Raw genomic sequence first — 9,324 nt, forward strand, 5'->3', positions numbered from 1 at the left:
GGCAGGGGGTGGGGGTGTGTGTAGGTAGAGTATAGGGTAGATGCCTGGCTTGTGGTCTCCAGTTCCATCTCGAGCGTGACAAAAACCAACAGCCCCAAAGCGGGAAAACCTATCTCCATGGTTTCTCGTTTATTTTGTTTTGTTTTTGAGACAGGGTTTCACTATGTAGACCAGGCTGGCCTCAGAGATGCATCCGCCTGCCTTGACCTCCCAAATTTTGGGATGAAAGGTATGTGCCACTACACCCAACCATTGTGTCTCCTCAACGATTAGGTAAAAGTTGTCCCAGTGGCTCTTCATTTCCCATGTATGTATGTATGTATGTATGTATGTATGTATGTATGTAGTGTGCATGTAACATGTGAGTACCTGTGATCAAACTCAGGTCATCAGGCTTGGAAGCAAGTGCCTTAACCTGCTGACCCCTCAGCTGGCTCACTTTTGAGGCAGAGTCTCCCCGTGTTGCCTGAGCTGTCTTTGAACCCATAATCCTCTTTGCCCCAGCCCCCCCCCCCCCAAGTACTGAGATTACAGTCATGTGCTACCATGCCTGGCTCTCCCTGGCTCTTACTAACTGAGGCCCCAGGGCTGTTAATCCTGAGTCAGCACCTCACCCAGAGAGCTCCAGCAACCTAGCTGTAACCGCTGAATCTAAGTCCTGATGGGAAGACAGTGAGAAGCAGGAGTTCTTGAGCCCTTGGCATCTCCCAGATCTCTTGCTTCACAGGTGTCCCAGCTGGAAGCCTGGAGCCCACTCCTTCCGCTCAGTGGCACATTGGGACAATGGCTGCACCCCCGCTGACATCACCTTACGAGTTCTTCACACTTTCACTTCCACTCTCCGGGAGTCCCTCCCAGATCCCCAGGGAACCTCTAGCCTCCAGCTTCCTGTCCTTCCCTGCCCTCAGCCCCCAGTCCTCTTAGCTACCTTGTGTCTTTTCAAGGGTCACGGCTTAGAACTCACAGCCTCTGAGTCACCGGTCTGCCCAGCTCTGGAACAGGGACCTTAGTTATCATGACTCTCTCCTACCACTCCAACATGGCTTCAGTCCTTCCATCTCTTGGAAGGCTCCTCTCACGCTGCAGCTGAAGTTTCTCAGGGGGACAGAGTCCCTGACAGCTTTGGTCCATGGCTCGGACCCCTTCAGGGTGGTACCCATAATCTGTTGAGCTGGCTCTCATGTTTCACTCCAACCCCTCCTCTCCTGGGCTCTCCCTCGGTCTCCTCCCACCATTCTTCCAGTGCAAGTCACCTTCCCATGACCCCAATGGGCTACTGTTACCTGCTGGTGACCCCTGCAGAGTTCCCCCAGGGTCCAGCCTCAGACTGCACATCCCTCTCCATCCATAGCCTGCTCCTCCCATCCCCCCAATGTCCTAGCATTCCACTCCCAAGAGAATTCCTCAAACAGGACAGGCCTGGCCACCACCATCACATATGGCTTCTCTGCCTGGAATGCCCTGGAGCACTTGGAAAATGTCCACTTGTTTGTTCTTTGAAACCTTTTGTGAGTTTCCACTCTGTGACTCCATCCCACACAGCCACACATACACAGAACAGCACAGACACAGATGCACTCCCTGGAAACTTCCAGGCGCTGCACTGACTTCAAGCCTGAGATGGCAGTATAGTTATTAAGTGTTGGGACTGTGACCTTAAACAAGTCTCTTTCCTCCTTTAGCCCCAGTTTCCTTATTTATTTATGTATTTACTTTTTGTATGTATGTGAATACACTGTAGCTGTCTTCAGACACACCACAAGAGGATATCAAATCCCATTACAGATGGTTGTGAGCCACCGTGTGGTTGCTGGGAATTGAACTCAGGGCCTCTGGAAGAGCAGCCAGTGCTCTTAAGCACTGAGCTATCTCTCCAGCTAGCCTCAATTTCCTTACCTATGTATTGGGAATAAAGATACTGAACTCGCAGGTTTGTTAAAGCAGCAAACCTAGGCCCCAGTCATTAACACCCTAGGGGCAGCTGTCATATTCCCTGTGATGACGTCTGTATCTCCCAGTCCTGTGACAGCCCCTTGACATTCAGCAGGTCTTCAACTTCCCATATGTCTCTGGCTCAGTGAGCCACACGGTCTTGTAGCCTTTCACCATCAAAAATCAATCAATCAATCAATCAATCAATCAAACTCAAAAAGGAATGGAGCAGCGAGAGGCTCTGTCTCTTTAACATCCACGGCGGCCAGCCCTTCCCCCACCCCAAGATCCTGTTGGGACAAACGTTTTGGCTCAGTGGGTTGAAAAGGAAAGTCAGAATTTTGAGGCATGAATTGCTGTGCCCATTGACTCACTTCCTCCTCCGGGCCAACTCTGCATAACCTAGGGCCTGAGTAACACAGGTAGACAGCTCCTCCTCCTCCTCCTCCCCCTCCTCTCATCCTGGGTCACCTGGCAGGAAGGCAGTGGACATATGTACCACTGACCTGAAAACTTGCAAACTGGTGCAAAGTTGAGAAGGCAGCCATCCTAGGACAGGCTGACTGGCCCCACATGGGTTTGGAGTTGGGAGCCAGTCTCAGCTCGCCCGTCTCGTTCTTGCTCTCTCCTGTTAGAATCACAGAAAAGCTCATCAGTAGGACCCTCTGGGACAGATGAAGGCCAGTCCTTCTGAGGGCTCCTATTAACATGCAGGGAGTCCCACCTGGCAAGGGTAGCCCTCCTTCTCCCTGGCAGGGAGGGGGCAGGATATGACAGCATTGCCAGAGATGAGGGCCCAGGGCACCGATGAGTCAGACCACTGAGAAGGGGGAGAGAGGAAGGACCAGAGCCTGGTAGTGGGTGGAGACAAGGAAAGATTTAGTGGGGCCAATGGGGGCGGCGGCGGTCCATGGGGACTGAGATGAAGGTCTTACTTCCTGACTCTTTCCCTCTTGTCCATCCCCCGCCCCACCCACTCCAACCCTCAGGTGAGGCTTGGAAGGCATCAAGGCAACGCCCGCCCCCCTCAATAGCAGAACTGCTCTAGGTTACATTCTTGGGGTGCACCCCAGAGGTAGAGCAGAGCTTCCCGCCAAGCATAAGGGGTTAGAGAGGCAGATGTGGTAGAAGAGTTGAGGGGACCGTAAGAGCAAGGTTATGACAGTGAAAATCACAAGCCAGATACTCCTGGGGGCCATGTTCAGGAAGCTCTAGGTGCTCGTCAAGAGTAGGGCTTTGTCAGCCTAGACCCAAAGGGAACTTAAGCTGGTTCCTCCAGGCAACAAGCTGACAACCTGGAGATTATTCAGAGCATCAGAGAGACAGGTGTGGGTGGTTGGAGGTAAGAGAGGGTGAGAGGTCTCGTAGAGATGTGGATGGCTTTGAGCGGTGTTTGGATGAGGCTGTGTGAGCTGGAGCTGGTACCTAGGCAGATGTGGAGACAGAGTGAGGACTGAGACGGGGCAAAGAGACTGGGTTGCGAGTGTGGGACCAAGAAGGCCTTCTAGATAGAAATCCAAACTGGTCCTGACCAAGGGGATGGAGACAAGGAGTCCAGAGCCCAGAGGGACCCTGTGGCAGTCTAGATCCACACACCAACAAAAAGCCCTTTCCTTGTGATGCAGAGCAGGCTATGCTGGCCTGGCTTCCACAGGAAGTTCAGCCAACAGAGTCCCCCTGGGGGTGCCAATTCTCCCAGGCCTTAAATGCTGCCCCAAATCTCTCCATCCTGTGTAGCTCTCTAGGTGGCCTGGCTGCAGACCGGCTGCCTCCACTTTATTCATTTAGGGTAATCTTGTTTTCCTGTCCACAAATAACATCCACCAGTATGTAAAGAGGGCCAAGGCCCTGGCCCGATGCCAGCAGGGTGGGGGGATGGGATGCAGTGGGTGGGACGGATTTGGGGTGGAGGTGTGTTGGAGGGGAATGACTCTAACCCATCCTTCCAGTCCCTTCCTTTGCAAAGAATGACAACCATTCCTCATTCTCAGGACTCCAGAGGACTGACTTTGGTCGAACTAGGGAAGTCCCTGGCATCTGGCCCAAGGCCTTCACTTGTTCTCTCTTCTGTGGAGACTTCTCACCTGGGCTCCCAAGCCCAGGTCCGATGACACACAGAACGATCCCTTCCCAGACAACCTAGGCTCCTCCACAGGTCACCCCATTGTCCTCCCATGCAGCCGAGGCAGCCAGCTGGCCCCTCTTACTCACTCTTGCTCCTTGCCTTCTCAAGACCCCTAGCTTGGCTACTCTCTGCCTCCAAGGCCCCAGTCCTCTCTTGTCTAGTAAAAACACACCATCCCCCAGGCTTCTTGTATGCCCGCCCTACCATGGATTCTACTCTGAGAAGCATTTGCCATATTTGGTCACCTATTAGCATTGGTCATTTTTGTGTGTGTGTGTGTTCTCTGTGCCTCACTTTTCCTAAATAAACCATCGAGCCTTAGTTACAGGTTCACTGCGGTGTACTTGAAATTGTACGATGCCTTCTTGCACTAAGTAGTCACTTAACAAATGGCATTTTTATTTGAGATGATAACGGTAACAGTAAGAGTGAGGGTGGCCGTGGTGGACTTGCTTCTAAGAGCCAGGATCTCCAGAAAAGCAAACTCAGACCCTCTCCCTAGGCACCGTACCTGGAGGTCTGACCACAGTGCTCTACCAGGATTGGAGAGGACAACGCGAGTCTTCTCTGCTCCATTGAGAACTATACTCTCTGCAGCAACCCCCCGCCCACACCTCAAGATTTAAGGAAGCTGATATCAAGAGCTAATGGGCACATAGCCTAGTGTCAGAGGTGCCCCCCAATCACAGAGGGAAAGCTTACCTCAGGGCTCAGATTAAGACTCCAATGTGGTGACAGGGAGTCCTGGAAGGCGTTCTGTAAGACTTTGTAAAGGACAAAAATGTGGATACTTTGTAAAGGACGAAGACAGTGACTGAGAAAGAAGGATGACAGTTTTTAGTGGATGGCTCTTTCCGTCAGCGCTTTGAGGCTTTGACTGTCTATGATCCTTTCGGTCTACAGAAAAGCCTGGGAGGTAAGCCGGGTTGATCTCTTTTCCCAAAAAAACGCCCTGACTGGGCCAGAGAATGCCCAAGTTCAGGAGGTACATTTTCACGGGGGCCTAGGGATTTCTGGGCTTTGAGGTAGGGACCCAAGGGTGGAAGGATTCCAGTTCCAGGCCAGCTGCCCACTCAGACAGGGAGGCTGTGGGCGGGGCGGAAACAGTCACCAGAAGTCAGGGGCACGCGGCAAACAAGGGTGCCAGGAAATGACCCGGACCTGAGCCTTTCCTCTCGGCCCGCCCTGTGCCCCTGGCTGCCTGCCGCCTGCCTCCTGCCTCACATTCCCAGTGCTCCAGCTAAGGGACTAGAGAAGGCTGGGCTGGAGCCAAGGGATGACCCTACAAGGAGGGGGTGCTCGGGAAAGGGAGGTTCGAGAAGCCCAAGATAGTTCTGCCAGGCTTAGCCCCCGCCCTAGGTCCCTAGAGGAGAGACATAGGGCAAGGTTCCAGGGATCTTGTCCCTTCGGCTTCAGAAGATCCTGCGTTGGGCCTAACACAGGGGACCTACTCAATGAATAGGCATTTCCTACGGGTGCAGCCAGCATGGGGTCAAAAGCATTGAGTAGGGAGTAATTAGACCATATGGCCCTGTGCCACCCGCCTGGTGACCCCGGGTGAGTCTCAGAGGCTTCAAACCAGTAAGCAACTGTCCTAGAACACACCCCACCGCTTGGGTCCCTTCCAGTTCTGACAAAGCGGGCCCCACTATTTTACACACTCCCTAACTTGTTATTTCAGCCAGATACACGGCGTCATGCCGATAAGCAGAGTGGATGGGGGAACAGCATTGTGTTCAGGGCAGCAACGCTCTCAGGTCACATGGCCTGAGGGCTTGGTAGGCTGGCATTTCCTGGGGCATTAGAGTCCCCTGAGTTTTGTAAACATACAAGAGGGAGGGCTGAATGACCGCACAGAAAAGAATGCCGCCAAACCCCTACTGCAAATCTTGCGTGACAGTCAGCACGAAGAAACAGATCAAAGCCATAAATATGAGGTCTAAACCTATAAAACTCTTAAAACGTGGGAGTGGATCTTTGTCATCTGGGATTTGATAATAGCCATAGCACAAAAAGTACAAGGAACAAGAGAAAAACTCAACCGAACATCATTAAAACTTAAGATGGAGTTGTAGTGCTGGGACTCTCGCTGTAGACCAGGCTGGCCTTGAACTCACCGAGATCTATCTGCCTGTTTTAAAACAGGCCAGGTGTGGGGTTGGGGATTTAGCTCAGTGGTAGAGCGCTTGCCTAGCAAGTGCAAGGCCCTGGGTTCAGTCCCCAGCTCCAAAAAAAAAAAAAAAAAAAAAAAAAAAAAAGAAAAAAGAAAGAAAAAAAAAAAGAAAAGAAAACCAGGTCAGGTGTATAGTAGCTCACACTTTTGATTACAACACAGGGGAGACAGAGGCAGGAAGATTTCTGTGAGTTCCAGGCCAGTCAGGAGTCCGTGGTAAGACCTTGTCTCTAAACAGTTAAATAAAAGTTAAAAATAAAAACCACACAGGACATTTTCCCAGGCTCACTGGCAAACGTAACTAATGCCAGCATTTGGAATACTGAGGCAGAAAGAGCTCCGTCTGAAGACCTGCGTGGGCACACAGAAAGACTTTGTTTAAAAAAAAATAAGTAAATCTTAAAGCTTGTGTGCATCAAGAAAACATTATCAAGGAAAGAAAATATAAAGGACACTAGAGGAATAAGAATACTCATTTTGCTAGGCGGTGGCACCTGCCTTTGATCCCAGCACTTGGGAAGCAGAGGCAGGCAGATCTCTGTGAGTTGGAGGCCAGCCTGTTCTACAGAGTGAGTTCCAGGACAGCCAGGGTGACACAGAGAGATCCTATCTTGAAAAAAAATATTTATTTTGGGTCTGGAGAGATGGCTCAGAGGTTAAAAATACTGACTGCTCTTCCAGAGGGCCGGTCAACCACATGACAGGTTACAACTGTCTGTCACTCTAGTTTCAGAGGACCTGACACTTTCACACAGACATACATGCAGGCAAAATACCAATGCACATAAAAACACTTTTTTAAATGAAAAATATTTTTTAAATATTTATTTCATGAGTCTTATGGAGATCTGTAGGTAGAATATGTTTTTAGAAAGGAAGAAAAGCAATTCGATAATAAAAACACAAACAGCCTAACTTAAAGTCGTGCAGACTGAGAGCTAGAGAAACGGTACAGTGGTTAGGAATACCCGTACCCCCTGGCAATGGGCAAAGAGACACCTTGTTGGTTGTGGTGTCAGTCAGGAGCCGAGCATATGGCAGTCCTTTGCTCATCCTAGCTCAATGCCTGGCTTGGTGGCCAAAGCTGTTTTATGTGTAGGACTCAAAAATCAAATCAAATCCATGCAGCACAGCACAGAAAGAGGAAGACAGACAGACAGAGACCTGCAGACTACCACGCCACACCAGACCTGCCCTCCAGTGTGCCTGTCACCTGCTGGCTGATGTGCCAGCCAGCATGGATGGAAGATGTCACCCAGAGACCACCAGCTGTGTGACCAGTCTGTAGCAGGAGCCACCACAATGTCTGAGCATGTGGGTCAGATGGGAAAGTGAGAGAGAGAAGGAGGGGGGTGGGGTGGAGCGGCTCGAGCATTATGAAGAGAGATGGAACTGGAGATTCGGGGTGGAGAGGGGAAGCCTGTTGTGAATCGCCAGCCCCACCACCTGGGGCCATGGTGAGGTCCAGCTGCTGCTGAGGGCCATGTCTGAGTCTATGTAGCAGGGGTTGGTGTCAATGTCTGTGACTTGTATTATCTCTAGAGAACATGGGAATGTCCCTGGCCAGGGCAGCCACCAGGGACCACCTGGGCATCCACAGCCTGTGCAGAACTAGCCCTTCTCCTCACTGGATGCCATACTCTGGAGAGTTGGCCCAATCTCTCACCACTGGCAGCACAGGTCGAATGAGACCTGGGCCTCATCCAGGCAGCACAATGGTGCTAGCCCTGATAGCGGGGGTGGGGTGAGGAAGTGGTGGGAGGTGAAGGATCCGGGTGAGCCACCCCAAGGGCATGAGTGTGAGAGAACTGACCCTTCCACTTGTCTGCCACTGGGTGGCATGGAACCAGAGGTGATGCCCCTACCATCCCTCACCACCTCTGACAGTTGCGAAAGCTATTCAAAAGGTCATGAGCTCAGGAGAGCTATCCCTGCCTCTGAATCTCACCTGGACAGCACACCAAAGTCAACCCTGGTGGTGGGGTTGCAAGTGAGTCAGCTCCAAGGGTAAGAATATGGGAGAGCTGCCCCCATCTGCCATGAGGGTGAATGGATGCCTCCTCCCCCTTAACCCTGGACACCTGCAGCAGTTGGGAGAGCAGGCCCTGCTTCTCACCTGGGAAGCAAAGTAGGGTTGGCCCCAGTCAAAGCTCGAGGGTGAGCCAGCACTGAGGCTGAGAGAAAGCACAGGCTTGCCCACATGTCTGCCATGAGGTGGCATGGGTGCCACCACACATTACCTGTGTGGCAGACAGAGAGCTAGCCCTGAGGTCATGAGAATAGGAGAGCTAGCCCTGCCCCCTCATTGGCTGTAGCACTCAGGAGAGCAGACATTGTAACACAGTGGAGCTGGCCCTGCTGGCGAAGGCACAGGTGAGCCAGCCTCAAGGTGTGAGCGTGGGCCCCGCACCTTGACTGGGCAGCAAAGCAGAGCTCTGGAGGCAAGGATGTGAGTAAGCCCGCCTGAGGGCGTGAGAGCAGGAACGCTAACCCTGCCTCCTGTCAATGAGGCTTTGGGTGGCCTGGAGATCAGTGCTGGGGTGCTCGCCCTGGTGGTGTGGATAAGGAGACCTGACTACACCTACCACCCAGGCCCAGATGCAGGGCTCTAAATTGGACCACCTCAAAATCTACATCATCTGCTAATGGTCGGGAAGCGTGAAAGGACCAGTCCCGCTGCTCCAAAGCTGCAGGATCTCCAGGACACAGGACAGCAACAGGATAATGGGGAGGGGTTCAATACTGATGGAGTCACACAAGCTAGAGATCTCAAACCAGGCCAGTGACTCACTGCAATGAACATTTGCAAGAAGTGTGGACAAAGGGATATGCTGTGGGACACACACTGTGACACACTACAACTTCCGTGATGAGATGTTTTCTATGCTGTTTTTGTTTGCATGTGTGTTTTGTTGCGGGGGAGAGGTTACAAGGGCAAAGAAGGGTGGATATGAGAGGGTGGGGAGATGAGTAGGATTGGGGGCACGTGATGTGAAACTCACAAAGAATCAATACAAGGTTAAAAAAATCCTCCCAATATTTTATTTACTTATTTATTCTTATATAGATCTGTTTATTTTATGTATGTGAGTGA

Source organism: Rattus norvegicus, chromosome 10, assembly GCF_036323735.1.
Source record: "Rattus norvegicus strain BN/NHsdMcwi chromosome 10, GRCr8, whole genome shotgun sequence".
NCBI classification, from domain to species: Eukaryota; Metazoa; Chordata; class Mammalia; order Rodentia; family Muridae; genus Rattus; species Rattus norvegicus.